The 24,383-nt window shown below is 34.8% G+C and overlaps 1 long non-coding RNA gene across 1 annotated transcript in view; it reads right to left on the bottom strand.

Annotated features, from left to right (window-relative positions):
* Window positions 1-24,156, bottom strand: part of LOC136794442 (uncharacterized) — a 38,497-nt gene extending 14,341 nt beyond the window's left edge. Inside the window, exon 1 of the long non-coding RNA XR_010841204.1 lies at window positions 23,925-24,156. This is a non-coding gene — a long non-coding RNA (uncharacterized lncRNA). The remainder of the gene's footprint in view (window positions 1-23,924) is intronic.
* Window positions 24,157-24,383: the final 227 nt, after the last annotated feature.

Consider the following 24,383-nt stretch of genomic DNA (forward strand, 5'->3'; position numbering starts at 1 on the left):
GCTTTAATCCTACCAAGAGCCAAGTTTTTATTTTGAAACTTGTTGATATTAGGTGTACTTCTTGTTGTAATTATGTAATTTAATTATTAACTAGTATGTAAAATCATGCAGAAATAGAGTTGAATTGTTTGGAAAGACTAAACAAAGATGAGCTACTACAAAGAAATAGTAAATTATGTGTGGGTGAAATAGCTTTAAAAATGGGGAATTTCTCTAAACTCTTGCTCCTCTTAAGGAAAATAAACTGACAGTCAAGTTGGATGTGATTGTGTAAAAGACATGGAGCCAAGCCCCTTGGTTCCCCACCCACAGTCCCTGGGCACTTGCTATCTTTATACACACTAGAGAAATTTTCTGGTGCTGCATTTGCACTTCTTGGTATAAAGCCTTTTGCTTCCAGAGCCCTTTCTGTCCACCAGCCTAAGAGGCCAGCATTTGCTCAGAATTAACATCCCAGGGAACAGTTCTAAACAAATGATTGATGGAAGTCGGTATAAAAATACCCCAGTCCATAGTGCCATGGGAGGAACATCTCTGAAATGCCTGTTCTATATTGATGCCTAGATTTCCCCAATTCCTCAAATTCCACAGAGATAACTTGCCCCCGTAACAAACCCTTTTCTGTCTGCCTTCTCTTACCTGTCTCTTGTCTGTACTTTCCTACAACTGTTTTCTAGGATCACTTCCCAATAAACTATATATATATATATATATATATATATTCAAATTCTTGTCTCTGCATTTGTTCCTGGTGGTGTCTTAGTAAGCTCGAGCTGCCTAACAAAATGCTATAGATTGGGGAACTTAAGCAATAGAAATTTGTTTTCTCACAGTTCTGAAGCCTGGGAGTCTGAGATCAGGGTGCTGGCATGGTTGGTTTCTGAAGCTCTCTTTCTGTCTTGTAGATGGTTGCCTTCTCCCTTTGTTCTCACATAGCAGAGAGGGACAGAGCTCTGATCTTTTTTCCCCCTATAAAGCCACAAATCTTATCTTGATGGCCCAAGCCTCATGAACATCTTTAACCCTAATTACCTCCCAAAAGGCTCCATCTCCAAACCCATCACATTGCTGGGTTAGAGTTTCCACATATGAATTTGAGGGCAGGGACACAGGATTCATTCTACAGATGGTGAGAACCAAAACTAAGACAAAACATTATATGGAATTACAATCTGTAGACATGTGTTCAAAAAAACAAAGCAAAACAAAAACATTGCCCCAAATAAAAAGATTGATAAATAACTGGATATTTATGCCCTTTTAGTTAAAATAAACTTTAGGGTATGTGTGGAGCCCAAATGACTTGTAATCTCAACTGTAATTTGAAAAGTCATCACATTATGACCAAAGCTTCTGATTCCTTATTTAAAAATAGACATTTTTCCATATTTTTAGGCACCATTTTTGGGTCACTTATATGTGCCATTTTGTCACTCTGCAATATGACTAGATTTTTTTAAAAGTGAAACATTTTAAATATAAAAAAGTATTGAATTAATGTAATGGACAGAGGCACACCAATAAAGCAAAACTTTTAAACATTTGCTTCAATATTACTTTAAATGAATAAAATATTACATATCCATCTAAAGCTTTGACCCTCATTCTTTCCCTTCCTATGCCTCCCTCCCCATAGGAAACCATTCTCCTGAAGTTCATGTTCATCATTCCCTAGCATGCGCCTGAACAGTACTTAGTGTAGCTATGAATGATGGCACAATAGATGCTATGGTGTTACATTCAAGTCCCCTCCTCAGGTCAAATGTACCCATTCTTTAACTGCTGATATCAGCTGCTGATAGCCCACAGCTGTGCCCCAGACTGGACACTGCCTTCAGTTATGGAGAACTGCCCACCCCTGGTGTGACAAAAAGCTGACTGATGCAGGGATATACATATCCAGCTCCCTTGCCTCAATATGAAGTATCTCTGAACAGCCATCTGAGTTCCAGAACTCCATTTAGGGTGGGCTGAGAGCTCAGTTACAACCATACTGTGACTTGGCTTCATGGTCTGCCCTATTCTGCCTTTCTCTCATCCCTAAATCTTCCTAGGGCAATATTCTGTATATTTTCTGCACACAACTCTCCATCATAAGAGTGTGCTTCCAGGAAACTCAACCGAAAAGAAAAAACATAAATATATTTATTGTTTTGTGTGATTTAAAATTTATGTAAATGGAATCATACTGCATTATGCACTCTTTTATGATTTTGAGACATACCCATATTGATACATATTAATATAATTCATCTTAACTGTTATATAGAATATTATTATATGAATAAACCATGATTTATTAATTTATTCCCTTACTGAGCAAGAGTTCACTCCACTGTGGCTATTACAATCACTGTAACATTCTTTTATTTTGCATATATGTGAGTGTTTTTCATAATAGACATCAAGATGCATATTACTCACTGAGAGATTATATGATGCTATAAGTTACCAGCCACTTTCCAATAGCTCTCTAAAGTGGTTGTACAATTTTCATCCCCACCAATAAAATGAGTTCTCATTTCTCTACATCTTTGCCAAAACATCTTGTTAAAAGTATTAACACTATAATTTTTGCAAATTTGTTACTGTGAGATGGTATCTTATTTATTTAAAATCTGAATTTTGCTGATTGCAAGTGAAAATATGCATCTTTTCATATTTTTTATTTTCATTCATATTTACTCTTCTATAAATTGCCCATACATGCCATTTTTCTATTAGGATATTTGTTTCTTATTTTGATATATATGTTTATCATACTTAATAGTTATCTTATAATATCTTTATATTATTAGATTCAATCCTTTTTTGGTTGCATGTCACATCTAGGGTGTGACTTTCCACTGTATTTATTGTGTCTTTTGTTGTATAAATCTTTTTAAATTTAATGTATTTAATGTATTAATCCTGGTTTTGTGTTTTGCTTTCCATGTTCTGTTTAAGTAATTATCCCCTATGCCTAGGTTATAAAAATATGTTTTATGCTAAACTTTTTATAGTTTTCTTTTCACATTTATGTTTTTAATCAAGCTGAGATTAACTTGTGTATGGAATAATGAGGGATCTAATTACATTTATTTTCCCTTAGGGAGAATCTGTTATTCTAGTGGCATTTATGTAATGATGTATGTTTCCTGGATAATTTGTTTTGTCATTTCTGTCATTGTGTAGCTCCTGTCATAGGTGTGGTTCCTTTTATTTTTATTTATTATTTATTTTGCCTTGCTCTGTTTCTGGGCTTGTCATTTTATTCCATAGATCTGTTTCTGAGATTTTTGCATGCAAATCCTGTGATATTTATATGTGCTAAGGTACAAGATTTTTACCATTTTTTAACTTGTTTTTGATTTAATTTAGTTTTGATGGATAATTATTTATTTACTGATATTAGCTTGTAAATAGATTAACAATCTGTTCTGTTTGAGTTTTCTTATTTTTCAGTCAAGTTTGATGAGGTGTTTTTCTAGATCCCTTGGATCTAAATTTTCCAAAGCATTATACAATTATTTATAATTTTACAAATATTTTGTAATATATATCAATTTTGTCTTTATGTTTGTTATTGATGAATTTTCATTTTGGATGATCAAGCTTGCTAAGGAACTAGCTATAATGACTTATTGATTCTTTTTTTATTACTTTAAAAAATTTCCATTAATTTTTTCTCATATACAGTCTTTTTCCTTAGATTATCTATATTTTACTTATTATGCTATTAATATTTGTTTCACTATTATGCTATGAATATTTTAAGTGGATTTCTTAAATTATTAATTTTCAACATTTTCTCTTTTCTAAAATTTTCATTAGAACTACAAGTTTCTGCCTTTGTGTCCATACGTTTGTTCTCTACATCTGTGTCTCTATTTCTGCCTTGCAAACTGGTTCATCTGTACCATTTTCAAGATTCCACATATATGCGTTAATATATGATATTTGTTTTTCTCTTTCTGACTTACTTCACTCTGTATGACAGTCTCTAGATCGATCTATGTCTCTACAAATGACCCAATTTCATTCCCTTTTATGGTTGAATAATATTCCATTGTATATATGTACCACTTCTTCTTTATCCATTCATCTGTCAATGGGAATTTAGGTTGCTTCCATGACCTAGCTATTGTAATAATGCTGAATGAACATTGGGGTGCATGTGTCTTTTTGAGTTATGGTTTTCTCAGGGTATATGCCCAGTAGTGGGATTGCTGGGTCATATGGTAGTTCTATTTTTAGGTTTTTAAGGCACCTCCATGCTGTTCTCCATAGTGGCTGTATCAATTTACATTCCCACCAACAGCACAAGAGGGTTCACTTTTCTCCACACTTTCTCCAGCGTTTGTTGTTTGTAAATTTTCTGATGATGGCCATTCTAACCCGTGTGAGGTGATATCTCATTGTAGTTTTGATTTGCATTTCTCTAATAATTAGTGATGTTGAGCAGCTTTTCATGTGCCTCTGGGCCATCTGTATGTCTTCTTTGGAGAGATATCTGTTTAGGTCTTCTGCCCATTTTTTGATTGGGTTGTTTGTTTTCTTAAAATTGAGCTGCAAGAGTTGTTTATATATTTTGGAGCTTAATCCTTTATCTGTTGATTCATTTGCAAATATTTTCTCCCATTCTGAGGTCTGTCTTTCCATCTTGTTTGTAGTTTCCTTTTCTGTGCAAAAGATTTTAAGTTTCATTAGGTCCCAATTGTTTATTTTTGTTTTTATTTCCATTACTCTAGGAGGTGGATCAAAAAAGATCTTGCTGTGATTTATGTCAAAGAGTGTTCTTCCTATGTTTTTCTCTAAGAGTTTTATAGTGTCTGGACTTACATTTAGGTCTTTAATCAATTTTGAGGGTTTTTTTGTGTATGGTGTTAGGGAGTGTTTTAATTTCATTCCTTTACATGTAGCTGTCCAGTTTTCCCAGCACCACTTATTGAAGAGACTGTCTTTTCTCCATTGTATATCTTTGCCTCCTTTGTCATAGATTAATTGACCATAGGTGCGTGTATTTAGTTTTAAACATTCTAATTTTTATGACAATATATTATTTCACACATAATTCTTTTAAAGTTAAGTTCTTCTGATGTTTGTTTTAAATTTACAAACTTACCAATTTATTATTTTTTTGAGTGAACTCAATATTCTACTTGGCAAGATTACTCTCAAGGAAGTAAATGTATTCTTCAAGTTTGTTCAGCTTAACTTAGTCTAGAATAACATCAACAGTATCACTTCCTTTGTTCTACATGCCACAACATCTTTTTAAGTGAATGATTGATTAATCAATATAATTTACTCCTGTAATCTTTCTAATCTATGGGCTAAGTTTTTAGATTTTATTGCAGTTAAGCCTTCCTTACTAAGTACTTTCTGTAAAGTATGAAGAAAATCATACATTTTTCTTACACTTAACCTTTGTCACAGTTATTTCAAAATCATATGAATTTTTAGTTAAACACATAGGGAATTGAAATAGTGATATTAAAACATTCAACAATTTGCAACTTGCAAGTCTCTGGAAACTCCTACTGCCCTTACTCCTTAACAGTTATCAGTGAATTAAATTGAATATTTAATTTTAAAATAACTTTAATATTTGGTTTGAAGAGTATTTAAGAGTGGTGAAACAATCTAGTTTAAGTTTGTAACGTTTAAAAAATAAATGGGAAAATTAAATAGAGTAGAATCTTTTAAAAATGAGCTTTTTTGTAAGGTAGCTATCCCATTGCCTATCTCAAAACACTCACCCATATACATAAATGATGTGATCCTTTTTGGGTACCCAGTGAAAATCCTGGATACACAAACATTTCAATCAAAAATTAAACGAAATGATCTAGTTAGCTGCATGGTGAAGACGGTAAGTAGAATTACGACTCAGAATTATTTAGTTAATGTTTGCAATATGTCTATTCCTAATTTAGGTATTGTAATTTCCAAAATGTAAAGATAAATCAAACATGGTTCCTTTACTTCATTCAACAGGTTAATGCTGGTGGGGAAGAAAGAAAAAGAAAGCATCAGTAAACAGTGTTCCCAGTTCAGGGATGCTATGAAAATGCAGAAGAGAACAAGTTAACTGTTTTCAAGTTGCCTCTGAGGTGGAAGTAAAAAATAAGGGCAGGGCCTTTTTTGAGAAGGTATTAAACAATTAACTTTAAAAAAATGAGTGGTATTGTTCTAGTGAAAATGAAGATGGTTTGTACTCAGGTAGGTTCTCTGATAAGCCAACTTTGGGGGAATTTTCCTAGAGAAAATATGTTTCTGAGTCCTCTCAGGAGCTACACCTGTCAGGGAGGGAGGGATTGGGAAAAAAGATTTGGGCAGAGAAAGGAGTTGGATTCAAATACAGTTTACCAGAGAGCTTGGCTGATTCTGTGGGGCTTCTGGAGCTAGAATTTCCGGGAATGTCTTTCTCAAGGACCTGGGAGCCATCCCTTTAAAATATAATCATCAAGAAACTCAGTACCCCTATTTCCCAGTCTCTGTGAGAGGGTAGGAACCTAGCTTTGGTAAGAGACAATTAGTAAACACAGATGGCTCAGACACGTTGACCAATCTAACATTCTGCCCTGCTTTTTCATTACCCCATCCAGTGCTTAAACAATCTCCTATCTTTTGTTTAGTGGGATTAAGTTCAATCTCCCTCCTTTATTACAGTAGTTTTGAATAAAGTCTTTTATATTATAGTATTGAATAAAATATTGAATAAAGTCTTGAATAAAGCCTGTTTAACTTGCTTGGTGCAATATTTTTGACACCCATTATTGTGGACAGGCTAATCAGGGCGAGGGATCTGGTCATAAGCAAAGCAGTTCCCTTCTGTAATGGATAATTTCCAGGAACAGACTCAGCTGCGATCTGTCATCAGCCCACACTCCCAGCAGGTGGGGAATGAGTGCCACTGTCCTGAGGTGTGAGGTCTGGGCAACACAGCATGGCCTCCACTCTATGGATATTCAAAGAAGATCTTTAAATCAAAGTCAAATGCCTTGAATTTTACAGAGACCTGCATATTGACAGAAAGAGATCCAGTAACACTTTCCTGTGTAATACTTTATATTTAAAAAATCATGAAGATATGTGTCACCTTACAGAGCACTAAATTTTCTCCATAAGATGACTGCTCATCTTTGCAATTTATTTCATCTTCATGTATTTTATGACTATGCTCCCAAAGTTATATTCTTTCTATACCAGTCAAAAAGTAACTTGTTACTCCTCTGAGATTCTAGACCAAACTTCTTACTAGCTGTCCAATTAAAATCAAAACTCAAACCTAAATACATTCTATCAGTATTCTTCTTGAGGACCAAGTAAGTTTAGAACAGTGCTACTCAAATGTTTAACATTGTCACACTCTTTACCATCTTATAGCAAAATCTCTGAGAGCCAACATAGGACTACTATTTTATTGATTCTTCCTTGACTGCAGATTCCATAGACAAGAATTTGGTTGGGGTTAAACTGTATGAGTTTAATACAAATCTCCAGTTTACTGATGTTTGTATGAATCAGAATCTTAATACCACCTTGAGAGCCAGGGTCTGCAGAGTAAGTTTTCAGGTAACCCAGAAAACTATGGCAAAATGATGAAAGAGAAATGTGTAATGAGTGGCTTTCTTCTTTTGTTAATTTGAATATTAAAACTTTTAAACATTTGAGATATTTTTTATTTAAGAATAACATGCATTGAGAGACGTTCACAAATCAGTGGTATACAGTTCCACAAATTATCAAGAAATGAACACATCCATAAAATATTATACATGTCAATAAATAGTATATTACTAACACCTCCAGAAATATCCTTTTGCTCCTTCTCATTTATTAACTTTATTTCTTTCCCAAAATGTAACTACTATTCTGATTTTTCACAGCATAGATTGTTTTGCCAATTTTTAAATTTATATAATTAGAATAATACAGTATGATATAAATTCTGTCTTCTTTTGCTCAAAATTATGTTTATGTTTAAAATTATGTTTGATCCATATTGTTGTGTTTATTTTTAATTAATTTGTTTTCATGGGTGTGTAGTATTCTAGTCTATGAATAATCATGAATTTGCTTACCCATTCAATTGTTGATGGAATTTTGGGTTGATTCCAGAATTTGGTTGCTATGAATAATGTTATGAACCATGATGTATTTTTTGACACATTTGTGTAAACATGCCTGCTGGATATACACCTTTGAATGTCATTGCTGTATTGTACAGTATATATTGTATTATATGCTGGTATGTAGGTTTAGCTTTAGTAAATTCTGCCAGACTGTTTTCAAAAGTAGTTATACCCATACCCTCTTGCAGAGTTTGAGAATTCCACTTGATCCATATCCTGTCAGTACTTGCTTACTGCTTTTTAAAATGGCAATTCAGGGTATTGTGTAGTGATGCTGATATTTCATTATAATTTTATAGTTTTGATTTGCATTTTACTTATGATTAATGAAGTTGAACACTTTTCAAGTGATTTATTTAGATATCCTCTTTGATGAAGAGCCTGATAAATATTTTGTCCACCTTTCTACCATTGTTTTCCTTTTATAAGTCATTGGTAGAAATCTTTACATAATCTGAAAACAGGAACTATGTCAGTTATTGTTGCTGGGAAATTCATTTTCCAACTCTGTGGCTTGCTTTTTCACTCTCCTTATAGTGTATTTTCAAACTGAAAATTCCTTATATACCAATTTCCTAAATTTGCCTTACTCATCTTCCCTTCTATGGTCACTGTTACTCTTTAAATTTCATTTTCTAAGTGTCCATTGCTAACCTATAGGAATACGACTGAATATTGTATTTTGACTTTAGTAAATTTAGCAAGATTTATTTATTGTTTATAATTCTCTATCAGTTGTTTCAATTTCTATTAATTAGTTTAGTATTTTGATCATTGGTATTTTAAAATCGATTTCTGAAAACAGATTCTCTGTTCTCAATGTTATCTATTGTCTCCTTTGGTTTTCTGTTACATCTTTTCTCCCTGTGGTCCTGGTCATTTTGATAATCTCTGCATGATGGTCTCTTCCTCCAGAAAGGCTTAAGCTTCTGAAAGTAAAATAGGAAAAGGCACAAGTAGCTTTAGGTCACATTAGTCATATCAAAAATTGAGGTCATTCGGAGTGGGCTTTGATCTCTGTGAATGCTGGTGTATTTCTGGTTCATGTTTACTCTTTGAGGCTAGGTCTGCTGAGTTTCAACCCAGACCTGAGCTTTTACCAGGACTTTCCTCCATGTTGAACCCTGAATTCTATTTTTTTTTCTTCCAGTTTTGTGAGAGTCTCAAAAGCTTTTCTTAGTTCCTTTTAGAAATCAGCAATAGCTCAATTGGAAAAGGAAAGCTAAATACGCTTGCTTCCTTCTTGGACTCTGGTCCCACACATCCTCATTGTATTGATAGCTCCCCAGTCCCTCCAAACCCATTGTAGTACGAATTCTGTGAAAATTTTTTTGTTCTTTACCATGAGAGAATTTGTATGAAACACATCTTCAGCAATTGTTTGTTTTCTATTTTTTAAAGTGAAATACAACAAAATGTTTAATTGTTAAAATATAACCTCTTAAAGTCTTGAAGTTCTTGTTGGAATTTGAAAGAATCTATTAAATAATATCTTAGCTTTGACCTAAAGATTGAAAGTAACTGAGAGACGCAAGAGTCAAGAAGGTGGAGACCATGTATCAGACCATGAATAAAACCTGGTTTGAGAATTCTGGCCTGCATGAGTGGTAACAATGTACTTCCAAATGACAACCCTAGAATTCTGCCTATTTGACACCCTGTAACAGGTTGATAAAGAAACAATGATCTCAGAAAATCTCTCTCTCAACTGCCTCCAGGTTTGCAGAGGCAAAACTTACACACTTAAGCTTATTTCATGTCTGAGACCAGAGAAAATCACAACTGTGTGTTTGTCTAGCAGGAGAGTTCCTCCATTTCTTCCCCAACGAAGTGGAGCTGAGTTAGTTGTGTACAGGTATCTAGCAGAAATACAACAATCAGATAATTTTCTTTTCTCCTCCCAAAGAATATCAGTAGCAGATAAAATCATGTCTACTGCTAATAAAGCATACTTTTTGCATACAAGAGACATAATTTTATTGTCCTAAATAAGGACGAGATCAGAAAGACTTGTTATTAACATGTATTCAGGATGCATAGCTGATGATCATCCACTCTGATAAAAATCACAATTTGTGGTAGACACTCTACCACCTCAACAATTGGTCAACTCACAGGTTCTCTTCCAGCACATTTTGCAACCAGATTTTTTTTCTTTTTAAGATGAAAATAATATTCTGAGAATTCATATTAAGTATTTGATGTATGTTGTGCTATTTCTTATTTGTTTGTTTACTCACCCGCTGGCCTTAGTCAATATTTTCTTGGATCATTCTTCATTGAAATATTTTGTTCTTGTCTTGGAGCTGACCCAGAACTGATTCCTGAGTGAAAATCTGGACCTGTTGACCTCTGGACCATGCTGACCCTCAGGAAAATGTGTGATAACTATTGCTTTGGCACAAAATTCTTGTTTATCAGTTTTTATGAGTATGCTGTCCCTGTCCTTTACCCAGTTGATTGCCAAAGAATATGGCTCTGTATTATATCAATAAAATAGAAGAATATTCTGACTTCACATTCTTAACAGATTATATTACCCTGAACACCTTGCTGCCATCACACATCAAAACATTGGTGATGGGCTTCCCTGGTGGTGCAGTGGTTGAGAATCCGCCTGCAGATGCAGGGGACACGGGTTCATGCCCCGGTCCGGGAAGATCCCACATGCCGCGGAGCAGCTGGGCCCGTGAGCCATGGCCACTGAGCCTGTGTGTCCGGAGCCTGTGCTCCGCAACGGGAGAGGCCACAACAGTGAGAGGCCCGCGTACCACAAAAAAAAAAAAAAAAAAAAAATTGGTGATAAGAAATAATCATCATAAAACCAGATATCCAAGTCATTTATCTGAAAATTTGCCTTACATTTTGGAAGCAATTAAGACCATGAATAACACAATATAAAACAGCCTGTAAGAGAGTGGGCTCTGGAGCTAAATCACTTACACGCTATGTGAAGTAGTTACTTCTCTGTACGTATGTTTCATCTTTTGTAAAACCCTAATAGTGTTGTTTTAAGGATTAAATTAATAAAAACACATAAAACACTTCAAATAATTCCTGGAACATATGGAGTTCAATGTATTTGGCTGCTGTTATTTAGATTTTTACATTTAAATTCTTATCCCAGCTAGTTTTAAAGCTCTTATATTGATTGTGCAGATCTTCTGTTTGTTCACTTATATTCCTTAAACTTCATAAAATAGTTATTCAATAAATATTTGTTAACCAGATTACTTTTTCTTGGACCCCAGATTTTGTCATTTGATATGTCATTATCAGCTTTCTTTGATATAATAAATAGTTATTAAATTTTGATATTATTTATATGGGGCACTATGTCAAGAAAAATATTTGTAAAATTACACAGCACCTACATTATGAGCTCATGGGAAAAGTCCCGGATAGATCTCAATTATTGGAAGATGTTATCCTTCTTCTTGAGGAGAACTGAGCTAGCTGCTACTGGGGATGCAGAAATCCAGAGATGAACAAAACAACTTTTGGCCCTAAGGAGCTTCCAGTATTGTGGATACTGAGGCAATCTAGAGATGGAAAATATATTCTGAATCTGGACATGGAAAGAAAAGTGCATATTTAAAGCACTGGTGCTGACTGATGGGTGTACTATAAGGAGACAAGGAGAACAGTTAAATAAAACACACACACACATACACACACCCTCATGCTTGTGATTCTAATTACCTTCTAATTTGTTGTTCAGAAAAAAAGAAAAGTTTTATAATTGCTTTTGCAGTAATACTGGATTAAACATGCTATAAAATCTAGCATCTAGCAAATTCAAATCTGTAATTAATGCTAATGCCAATTGTACATTTTCGGCATACACTGCACCCGCACACACATTTCCAATGACAAGCACCATATATTACCTTCAAATCAGCAAGGACTTGTTCCAAGCTTGGAACTGATTTAACATATATTAACTCCCAGTGTAAATATGTGTTGCAAGCTAATGCCAAAACATCTTGAAACACCACATTTTAAAAACAATACAGGAAGTAAATTGCACTTAAAAAAAATTGAAGTCTGTTGCTGAGGGCTTCAGTAAGATATGTTGGATTCTATGATCATGAAGATCCTGTATGGGTTGTATATATATATTGTTTCATAACCACTGCCTTTTTGATTCTCAGTGTGAGAGATGACTAAGAGAAACACACAGGCACATATTTAGAAAATTATTAAATATCCAAGTCCTGGCCTAATGAAATATTGATATAAAGGGTGAAAATATTATCTAAATGTCCATTGACAGAAAAAAGGATAAAGAAGATGTGATATATATATATATATATATATATATATATATATATATATATATATATACAATGGAATATTACTCAGCCATAAAAAAGAATGAAATCATGTTATTTGCAGCAACATGGCTGGACCTAGAGATTATCATTCTAAGTGAAGAAAGTCAGACAAAGATAAATGTCATATGATATCACCTATATGTGGAATTTTAAAAAATGAAACAAATGAAATTTTTTACAAAACAGAAATAGACTCACTGACATACAAAACAACTTTATGGTTACCAAAGGGGAAGGAGGGGAGTGATAAATTAGGAGTTTGGGATTAATATATACATACTACTATACATAAAATAGATAACAAACAAGGACCTACTGTATAGCACAGGGAACTATATTCAATATTTTGTAATAACCTATAGGGGAAAAGAATCTTAAAAAGTGTACATATATATAAAACTGAATCTCTTTGCTGTACTCTTGAAACTAGCACAACATTTTAAATCAACTATACTTCAATTTTAAAAAAACATGATTTGATCCTGGTCTTTTGTCTCCATTGTACCCCATCTTTCACAGAGGGGGCTCCTGAGGATGCTATTTGTTACAAATTTTCAGTAGAGGATTACAGATTGGTCTTTCTTTGACTACCTGAATTATCATAGACAAGGCTCATATTGAGCTCTTCAGTATCTTTCGTTGTTACTGAACTCTTATTAGTGGTGGAGATGTTGATGTTGTTAACATTGTTTTGAGATAAACAGGCGTGAGTCAAAGTCAGAAGTTTTTCTTATCCCCAATATAAATAAAGAGACCAAATACAAATAAATGAAGATGCATTCAAGCAGGAGGCCCACCAGTAACAGAGTTTGAGAACATTTGGCCACCTAAGACTGGTACAAATTTTCTCAGTTAGCAATTAGTCCAGTGTGTACAAAACTTGAGCAAGCTGCTTATCTAATAAAAGAGGGCTACGGAAAGTGAATTTGTCACTGACCTCTGCTCTCAAATAGCAAATCAATAAAATAAGAATCACTCCAACCAGTTATTTAATTATATAATTTATATCTATAAATCTCCTTTCTGTTTACAATGCTCGGATACATGAAATAACCTAGTTAGACCGAGGGAAGAAAGGATTCCTTTTAGGATCCTATTACTTAGTGCAAGGATCAACATATTACAGCCCATGGGCCAAATTTGGACTGCTGTGGTCCAAACCATGAAATACTGATTTAATTTGTCTGCATACATTTTATGGCTGCTTTTGCATTTCAAAGGTAGTGTTGAATAGCTTCAAAATAGATCATATGACCCACAAAAACAAAAGCATTTACTATTTGATACTTTACAGAAAAAAAAAAATAATCGACTTGATTTATATGCTCACTCACATCACAAAACTGTGTGTGCACACACACACACAGACTATATATATGTGTGTATATATATTCCATAAAATATACAACAGGGAAAAATGACCTCTTCAATAAATGGTGATAGCAAAACTGGACAGCTACTTGCTAAAGAATCGGGCTGGACTACTTTCTCACGCCATATACAAAAATAAACTCAAAATGGAATAAAGACTTAAATGTAAGACCTCAAACCATAAAACTTGCAGAAGTAAACATAAGCATATGTTCTTTGACACTGGTATTAGCAAGACTTTTAAAAATGTTTCCACAAACAAAGGAAAATAAAGCAATTATAAGCAAATGGACCTGAATCAAACTAAAAATGTTTTGCACAATGAAGGAAACTAGCAACAAAACAAACAGGTTGCCTACTGAATGAGAGAAGATATTTGCAAATGATATATTCAACAAGGGGTTAATAACCAAACTATACAAATAATTCATACCCTTTGACATAAAAAGTAAAACAACCAACCTGATTAAAAAATGGACAGAGGACCTGAATAAACATTTTTCCAAAGAGGAAATACAGATGGTCAACAGGCACATGAAAAGATGTTCACCATCGGTAATCATCAGGTAAAGCAAATCAAAACCACATGAGATATCACCTCACAACTGTTAGAATGGCTATTATCAAAAAGCAACAAGTAACAAGTGTTGGCAAGGATGTGAAAAAAAAGGGAACCCTCATGTACTGTCGGTGGGAATGAAAATTTGGTGCAGCCAGTATAGAAAACAGTATGGAGGTTCCTCAAAAAATTAAAAATAGATCTACCATATGATTCAGCAATTCCACTCCTGGATATTTAAAAAATAAACACTAATTGGAAAAGATATATGCAGCCTTATGTTCATTGCAACATTATTTATGATAGCCAAGATATGGAAACAACCTAAGTGCCCACTGATAGACGAATGGATAAAGATGTGAGATTTTATATATATTACATATATATATAATATATATATAATGGGATATTACTCAGCCATAAAAAAAGAATGAAATCTAATCATTTGTGACAGCATGGATGGACATGGAGGTTATTATGCTAAGTGAAATAAGTCAGACTGAGAAAGAAAAATACTGTATGATTTCACTTACAAGTGGAATCTAAAAACAAAGCAAATGAACAAAAGTAACTAACAGAAACCGTCATAGATACAGAGAAGAAGCAGGTGGTTGCCAGAGGAGAAGGGGTTGTGTGGAGGAGAGAGAAAGATGAGGGAGATAAAGAGGCAGAAACTTTTCAGTTACTAAATAAATGAATCACAGTTATGAAGTGTACAATGTGGGAGTATACTCAATAATTATGTAATATCTTTGTATAGCGACAAGCAGGCCTATCACGGTGATCATTTTGGAATGTATAGAAATATCAAATTTCTGTGCTGTGTACCAGGAACTAACATAGTGTTGTAGTTCAATTACACTTCAAAAACGAACAAACTCATAGAAAAAGTGATCAGATTTGTGATTACCAGAGGCAGGGTTCGGGGAGAGGGGGAATTACATGAAGGTAGTCAAAAGTCACAAACTTCCAGTTATAAGATATATAAGTGTTACGGATGCATGTGCAACATGATAAATATGATTAACACTGCTGAACATTATATGTGAAAGTTGTTAAGAGAGTAAGTCCCTAAGATTTCTCATCAAGAACCTATTTTTTCCTGTTTCTTTAATATTGTATCCATATGAGATAATGGATGTTCAATAAACTTATTATGGTAATCATTTCATGAGGTATATAAGTCAGATCATTATTCAGTGCACTTTAAACTGACAATTTTATTTGTCAATTATATCTCAATAAAACTGGAAGAAAAATTAATTAATTAATACCTGAGAAGGAAAAAGAATACTAACTTTATTAGAATAATCTTGAAATAAGAATAATATTCATTATTTAAATATTCATTTTATCTTAGTTTTGTTGGTCAGTTTGACTATTTAAAAAGAAAAAATGCTATTTGATAACTGACATAAATAATTCTGATGTTTACATTTTACATATGTTGAAATATACATTTCAGATGAAAAATTATTAACATTTACTAACCTTTAGATAAATTTACATTTTATTTTTAGATAGAAAATTACTGTCAAAATTTAAAAATATGTAAAAATCTTGATTATACAGCATGGTGATGTCACTGGAATAAAGGTAATTAAAATAAATTATTAAATAAATATATAATAATTTATTAATTATGTTTATCCTTATTTAATCAAATCATCCAAACATTATCATTACATCAATACAACACCCAGACATAAAAAAATAATAATTAAATTTGGTCTTTTGATATTTTGGGACTTCTGTTGACTTCCAATTATATAAAACCTATAAGTATGTTTTTCTTTTGAAGGTATCTCTGTCAATACAGGAGTACATAGCATATGTGTTCATTATGTTTGATTTATGACGGTCAACCATTTAAATATATACTAAGTGGGTAAAGGCCTTTTCACTTGAATGGGTTGAGACCCAGGTCAGAATATCAGCAGTACCATGTGTTCCTGGCTGTTTGGGCTCAAATAATTAAATCTAATCTTCTGTATCCAATTTTCTTTTCTTCACAGTTGAGCATCAATCATCAGCTACATCATAAGGTTTCTGTGCTGATTATGTGAGTCAATGTGTACAAAAGTGTCCAGCATAATACTTGGTTTATGGTTCTTTCTACACTTAAACATTTTGTATGACCTGAGCCCCAAAACAATGAGATTGATTTTATTAAGTTCTACTTATATTCCTCTTCAATAGATGATTAAACAGAGGTTCATAGGAGATGGTATCTACTGACCATCACAAAGTTAGTGAATGAAGAATCTGGGGTCATCATGCATGACATAACAGAAAAATGGGGGAAAAAAAGGATGTATGGTCTTTGGGGTCAGAGATCCAGTTTTAAATCCTATCTTGACCTCTTACTGACTATGCGACCTTGAACAACTGTCAATTGGGGTTGGCAGTAGCTGTCTAAAATTTGTGAGGATTAAATAAAGTAGCATAAAATATCACATAGATGTATGTGATTTATTTGGTTTCAAATCTTACGTCTCTAACTTTACTTTTCTTGCATTCAAAACATACTTTTTAGAATTGAGAATATTTCTTTCAAATAACATTTCATGTGGAACCCCAATAATATTAATATATGACACATGAAGAACAGCTTTGGGTGAAAGAGAGCAAAGGGGCCCAGTGTATTGGAATGCCACTTCTTTCCCTTATTCTCTATAAGCATGGCAGCTCCTAAGGTACTTTCTTTAAACTTTAGGGCCCCAGGAAACAAGGTTTGAAATAAATGCCCTAAAACCATCTAACTGCTTACATCACTGCATATATCTACATAAGAAAGCATCTGCAGTGCTAGCTTTTTGCACGAAGCAGTTCCGCAGCCCAAGTGGAGAATTTTCCATCTGCCTCTGTTGGCTGACGTTGCCACTTCTGAGCACTATGAAAACATCTCCCCACAATGCCTCCCACTTGTCTTTCCTCTCCCTGTCTTGTTTCAAGGCTGGGCCAGGAGAGCAGGCATCACCGTGACCTTGACTTACCTTGACTCAATCTCTCATTCACAGGGAAACCTTCTGAGACTCTTCATAGGTCAAACGGATGGCGAGATGCACGCCAGCCTTTTAAATGACAGCTGGAGTTACTTGAATTTGCTAACACTAGGGTTGCATTTTACACACCCGCAGTTTTCCTGCAGTTTTTAGACAAGCCTAGATTTTGCCAGTGCTGGCATTTTTCAATAACAATGTATTTCTCTGACAGTCCCATAGAAAGCCAGTGGAGCTTAGCACCTTTCAACTCTGATATTCCCTTTGCCTCTCACACAGATGTCTGTCATTGCAGCTTCTATGCTGGGAGTTCAGGAAATGTACAAGGTTTGGAAGACTGCACTGTCAGTCATCTACATAAATCAGATCATGACACTCTGCTGCTTATACTCCCCGATGGTCTCCCATCATACATCAGAACTCTTCATCCTGCCTTAAAAAAACCCTGCCTGAGCTTAACCCTCCCGACTTCTACAAAATCTAATAACATGGTTCTCCTCTCTAATTCTGCTCGATCCTCAAATGACCCACTTTCTGTCCTGTTACCACCCAGAGCTTATTTCTGCAGCAAAGATTTTGGGCTAACTTTTCTCTGTTAGAATCTTCCTCCTCCTGACTTCACTTGGTTATTCCTTCATGCGATTCAGATTTCTGTTTAAATAACACCTCCTCAAAGAAATCTTCAGACTACCTAATCTAAATTAGCTACTGAAAAACTCTCTATCACATAATGTTATGATAATTTTCTGCAAGCATTTAGCCATACCTCTTCAATTTTAAAAATCATTACATCATAGTTTGTGTGTATGTGTATTTATCTCTCATTTTGGAATGCAAATTCCATGACTGTAGAAAAATTCTATGCTTTGTTCACCACTGAATCTCCACCATGTAAAGCAGAGCTTGGCACATAGTAAATACTCAATAAAGTTTTGTTTAATTGTTGTTTAATTTCCTGCTTAGCCTCCCAACTCTTCAGTGACCTTATTCCCATAAAGTCATATCTTTTACTTCAATATTAAATTGGACAGAGGAGACACAATGCAACATGAGTTCACCCAATCTCCTTTGATGTTCTTTCTGTCTGGCCACACAAGATAAACAATACCAATCAGATCTTTGTGGTTAGGCAGAGTTCTATGACGTGTTCTGGCTAATGCAAAGTGAGTGGAAATGACCTGCATCAAAATGGGTTAAGGCATTTTGGTAAGTTCCTTACCATTTTCCTATCTGTTTCTTTAATTTGGGCTTTGACCAGAGGCTGTGTGCCCAGATGGTGGTCATGCAAGATGGAAGCAACCTGCATCTGTGAGTCATCACACAGAATGTAGCTACCATGGAGGTTAATCCACCAGGACTTAGTATGAATGAAATATAAGCTTTACTGTGTTCAGTTTGTTATTCCAGCAGAAGCCCAGCCTATCCTGAGTAATGTGTCAGTGCAGAATGGAAGGAGCATGGGCTCAAGAGCTACCAGAATTAAAACCAGTTAAGTCACTTGATCTTTTTAAGCCTCTATGAAATGGAGATAGAACGTCTAATTTACATGAGTGCTATTAGGTAAAAATACACATAAGTACTTGGGACATGTAAGAATTCATTAAATTTTAGCTTAGAATTAAGTTGTCCAGAAATAGACATTTGCCTGTTCTCTCAGTCTGAAGGACTCTCCTCCTTCGATCCTAGCCTGGGCATGATGAAGAACACCTATTCTATTGATATTCATCACCCATGCAATCTTACAGGTAAGGTTGGCCATACTTTCAGGTGTCAAGAATTGTTCTAGGAATAAAAGTGTTAATAAAACACCTTTTCCATCCAAAACAGTTCTTACTTCAATAATGATGATGGACATATACATAAATAAGTTTGATGAGTTATGACAAAAATAATAAACATTATGACAAAAGACTCCATCCAAAGGGAGGAGGTAAAATTCAAGCTGCATCTTGAAGTGTAAGGAGAAATTTGTGAGAGGTTTTGCTGCCGCTGCCCTTCTAATCCAAACTCCCTCTCCCCTTGCTTTGGCTGATTAGCTCTTTTGAAGAACACTGTAATTCTACAGACATCACTCCAGAGGCAGTGACTTCAAACTCACTTAAGATGAGGAAGCTGTCTTGGGAATCTGTACACTAGCCCTTTCTAATGCTCATTCTCATTGGTCACAGGGGCTAAGACAAGTCCTTCTCAACAGACTAAAACCCAAGCTCAAAACTACCCTCTACTCTCACACTATGGTCTGGCCACTTCTTTTTCAAAGATAATAACCTGCTCAGGGTAAATTCCCTGAAATTCTCTCTCCTGATCATACACTAAGAACCCTTTGTCCTGACTTCAGAGGACTACATGAGGTAATCCCCTCTTACCACCTTCCTCCACGCTCAACAGGTCCCATCTCCCAGAGATGTGACATAGGTTCACAAAGGGAATGTGAACTTTGTAATTACTCAGAAGTAGATCTGAATATCAGCTGCATGATTTGAAGCTTTTTGTCTTCATTTTTCAGTTTACACACTAATGAAATAAGGAAAATAGTACCTGGAATTTTGGAATTTATATTTATATTTATATTTATTGAGAAAATATTTGTCACAGAGTAAGTATTTCATTCTGTGAAACTTTTTCATGGATACTCTCACTTATTTTACTCTTGATTCAAATTTTAAAAAAAAATTCTTTGGTCTCTTGATTCAGTGATTAATCTCTCCCCTTTTTGACATTATTTTTTTTCCTAACTCATTCCACTCAAGCTTACAATATTCTATTAAAAATATAAAGTCAAACTCCAATTGAATCAAAACAAACAAGCAAAGAGATATCCTTCTACAGATGCTGCCTGTCATCAAGCACCACTTTTAAATTTTTTGAAGATGTATGCCCTCAAGTCTCCTTGTATTTACCTTGCTTTAATTCATTAATTCATTAATTAATGCTGTCCCTAAACAAATATTAACCATCTGCTGTCTGCCAGTCACTGTAGTAGGTCTTGGAGGGTACAAGCATGATTGCTGTCCACTAAATGCTGGGCATTTAGTTAACAAAAAAGTCTAACTATACTCTGTGATATAATAGAGGTATATATAATTGCTATAGAAGTAGAGAATAGGAGTCATCAACTCTTCTGGAATGTCAAGGAAGGCTTCCTTGATGAGATGATATTTGAAGTGAGTCATAAAGATAATGAAGAGAGGTTTCTTAGGCAGGAGGAAGAGAGGATATTTCAAGAGGAGGAAAAAAGACTTTGATTAGAGCTCTTGGCTATAAGAAATGGACTTAGATTGTAATAGTAAAAAATGAATAGATTTGGGAAATATTTAGCAGGCTAATTAACCTGACTTTAAATAAGTTGGTAGGAGACAAGGAGCTATGAAGGATTACTCCTAGATTTCTGCTCTGGTAGAGTTATGTTCTGAGATAAGAAAACACTGGAAGAAGAATATGTTTTTTGGGGGGACTACTCTAAGTTCAATTATAGACATGTTGACTTTGAGGAGTCTTTCATCCAAGTGGATAATTCAAGTAGAACATTGGATATACAGAGTTCAGATGAAAAGTTTGGACTGATAACATACATTTGGGAATCATCACCAAAAACAATTTCAAATTAAAACCGTTAGGGGAAGAATATTTCCAAGTAAAGACTATGGCATGAGAAATGGGTCTAATGTCAGCACTAAGGAAGTTCCTCATCTAATATATGAAGGAGAATAAACCAGGAAAGAAGATTACAAAGTAATTGGTAAACATAGGAGAGAAACCATTTGGTTTCAAAACTAGAGAAAGACAGGGTTCATGAAGGAATGTCTGTCACATGCTGAAAATCACTAAGAACCTGAGTTAAATGAGAAGCAATGAGGTTCCTTAGATTAGTGGTATGGGGATTATTACAGGATTGACATGGGAGGTTGAGTAGAGAAGGTAGAAGCCAAATTTGATTGAGAGGAGAAGTGAAAAGGGAGACCTAGAAACAGAAAATGTAGGGTGTGGAATGTAGTATAAGAGATTTGGAGGCAAGAACAAAGTTGAGAAAAAATGGACCCATGGTAGAAATTGTCCCAGATGCACATGCCATGTGTGACTGCTCTCTTCTCTGGGTCTGGCTTTGCACCTGTTTGGCTCTTCCCAGTTAGAAGTTTTCTCCAGAACCCCTTTTGCCACTTATCTGACCAGCCTGTTGGAACTGAACATATATGAATCACAAAGGTCAGGACAGAGGATTTTATCTCCTTCACTCCTTTCAATTTAAAACTTCACCCCAGTACAGAGCTCTTCTGTGATATTGAGGGTTTTTTTTTTTTTTTTTGGTTCTTAATCCATTTGGGAACAATCCTTCTCACTACGGCCATTGTGAAGAAAACAATTTTGAACTTCTCCAGGGAAATCCGAGTTTGTGACCTACACATGTTAGGTCTCTCAAATCTCAGAATTAAGTAAATTGATAAGTAATACTATTTTATTCGGTCCCTTCAAAAAAAAGGTCATGTGTCTACAAACAGTTATTATCAAGGACTTTGATCCCTTAAAGAAAACTTCTAAGTAAAAGCTAGTGAAAAAATCTTTCCTCATTAGTAAAGTTTAGATAGTAAGTGTCCATTGAGTACTTCTAGATGGATATTTAATACTCCTTATTTATAAGGTTGATTCTGTGACTCCCTTATGGAGAGATTTTGGGTAAATCACTCTGCCTAGAGACCTCGTTTTCATCTGCAAATGGAGTTAGGTTAAATTATTTTCCCAGCAGTAAAGTTTTACAGCGTATTACTTGTACACTTTACAGTTAGAACAGATGCAAAGTCTTCATTCTATGTTTCCAATTTTGTTCCTTAATAAAATAGAATTACCAGATTAAGAGAGTTACAGGTTTGTGTTAAGTACATTCCCCAAGGAAGCTATAAAAGGGTTAAACAGATAGTTACTTGTGGCACTAATGCAGTAACCGTGCTTTGCTCTGATTCTGAAATGGAAGGAAGCCATGAGTATCCAAAAAAGAAGAGGAGAAAATAACTCCCTCCTGAAGGCAGCTATTCTGGGAACCTGGTGAGCTCACATCAGGCATCATCCTGACCCTCCAATCAAGAGAGGACTTCAAAGAAGGTAGGTCAGCTACCACCCACCTGACTGCAGTCTCTGAGGGAGTCAGGAGCTAACTCAAGGAGAATGTACTAATGAGTGTAATCTGTCCTGACTCTGCAGGAGGCTGAAATGATCGCTTCCTGGGAGTGAAGGTTACATAACAGTACAGCTGCATTGATGAGACTAGAGGAGAGACAGCACTTCCAACTTGCTAAGGAGTTGGGTAATATTGATCAAAAATAGTAGGTGTTAATGACATAAATAATTCCAATATTGATTCCTGACTCTAACTAAAAAAAAAAGTCGTTGCTTTATTCTTCTTGTTTGATTTGGTATAGCAACACAATGACCATAGCAGCATGATACCAGCCATAGAGGAAACAGGATGAGTCTACTTTGGAGATTAAGAGTAAGTTAGCTTGAGTTCAAAGGCAGTCTCCATCTCTGAAGAAGTGGAAGATTCACTAACTTTTTGCTAACCTTCCTAGTGTTAGTTTCCTCATCTGCAAAAAGGACCATGATAGTAACTAATTCTTATGTTATTATAAGAATAAATAAGAATTTTAAAAAGCAAATGTAAAGAAGTTGTACTGTACCTAACATATCCTATATTAGCTATTATTGTTATCTCTCCATTTAGAATATCTGCCAAAGTCTTCATTTACTTTTAAAATGTTCATTTCCAAAAGGCTGTATAATTTGTTAAGTAACAAAGTTGAGTTAATGTCTATATAAAATAGACAGACCCCAAAACCTAAGAGTTATCATTGGCTATAACAATAGAACCCTTAATGAAGGGGAAGCCACTGAGACAAATGTTCCTATTTGTTTCCAACACTGCCCAGGACAGAAAATCTCACATCTTATGAAAATAAGTAGTCCCTCTATGGCAGCAAGTCTGTCCATGTGGTAGAAATAGACACAGTAATCCATTGCATTTTAGTAACATCCACAGTTTAATCTATCCCATCTCAATAACATCCAACTAATGAATGATCCAACTAATTGGCTCTGCTCTGGCTCAAGGCTCATTTAAAAAAAAAACTTTTCTGATTATAAATTTATCTCTGATATGGATTTGTCAACAGAGAGCAAACACATTGACCAGCAAACAGTATTTGATAACTTACCTGTTACAGTCTATTTCTCATAATAATTTAGTAAATTCATATTCTGGTTTACATATGAGTGTCTTGTAAGAAACTAAAATGAGGTGTTTCTGCGAAGCCCATTCATTTTCAGGTAAACTACTGACATTTTTAGCCCACATAGTTAATAAGGATTCCCTGGAAATCAATGACATTTCCAAATTACATCATTGGCACCTCTCCCTGATGACTAGCCATACTTCTCCAGGCAATGTCCTACTGTAAGAGTCCTTCCAAATTAGAAGAAAAGTCTCTAGTAATAGCATGTATTAAGTAACACTACAGTAGCCATTTGGTGACCCAAAAAAACTTACTTTTAGGATCTGAATGCAACCATTCTCGAAAACAAATGTTGTTGCTTGATAAAACTTCTGCCTTCACACTTTCTTTCCTTCTCCACTCTTCTGAAAACTTCTCTTTTCTCCTGCTCTATCCTCAGAGTTGAGTTCCCTCATGGGAAATGCAACTACAAAACCATAAGATGGCTTGAGTTAGAATGGACAAGAATGATGAAGCCAGAGCCCAGCTTCCTACTCTGATCCACTCCTTCTTGGAGCTGTAATGGCACAATGTCAGAATGGAGCATGCCTAATGATTGGGCTTCCTTTCATCTTCTCTCCAGTGCTATTTTAATGCACATTTCACTCTGCTCTGAATTTCCCAGCTAAAAAAACATCAGGACAAAGAGCAATTTCCAAATGAGATTATGTGACATCAAACATATACTAAACTGGTCCGTGTGACTCTGACGGAGCATATTCACTTGTTCGTGT

Source organism: Kogia breviceps, chromosome 6, assembly GCF_026419965.1.
Source record: "Kogia breviceps isolate mKogBre1 chromosome 6, mKogBre1 haplotype 1, whole genome shotgun sequence".
Lineage (NCBI taxonomy): Eukaryota > Metazoa > Chordata > Mammalia > Artiodactyla > Physeteridae > Kogia > Kogia breviceps.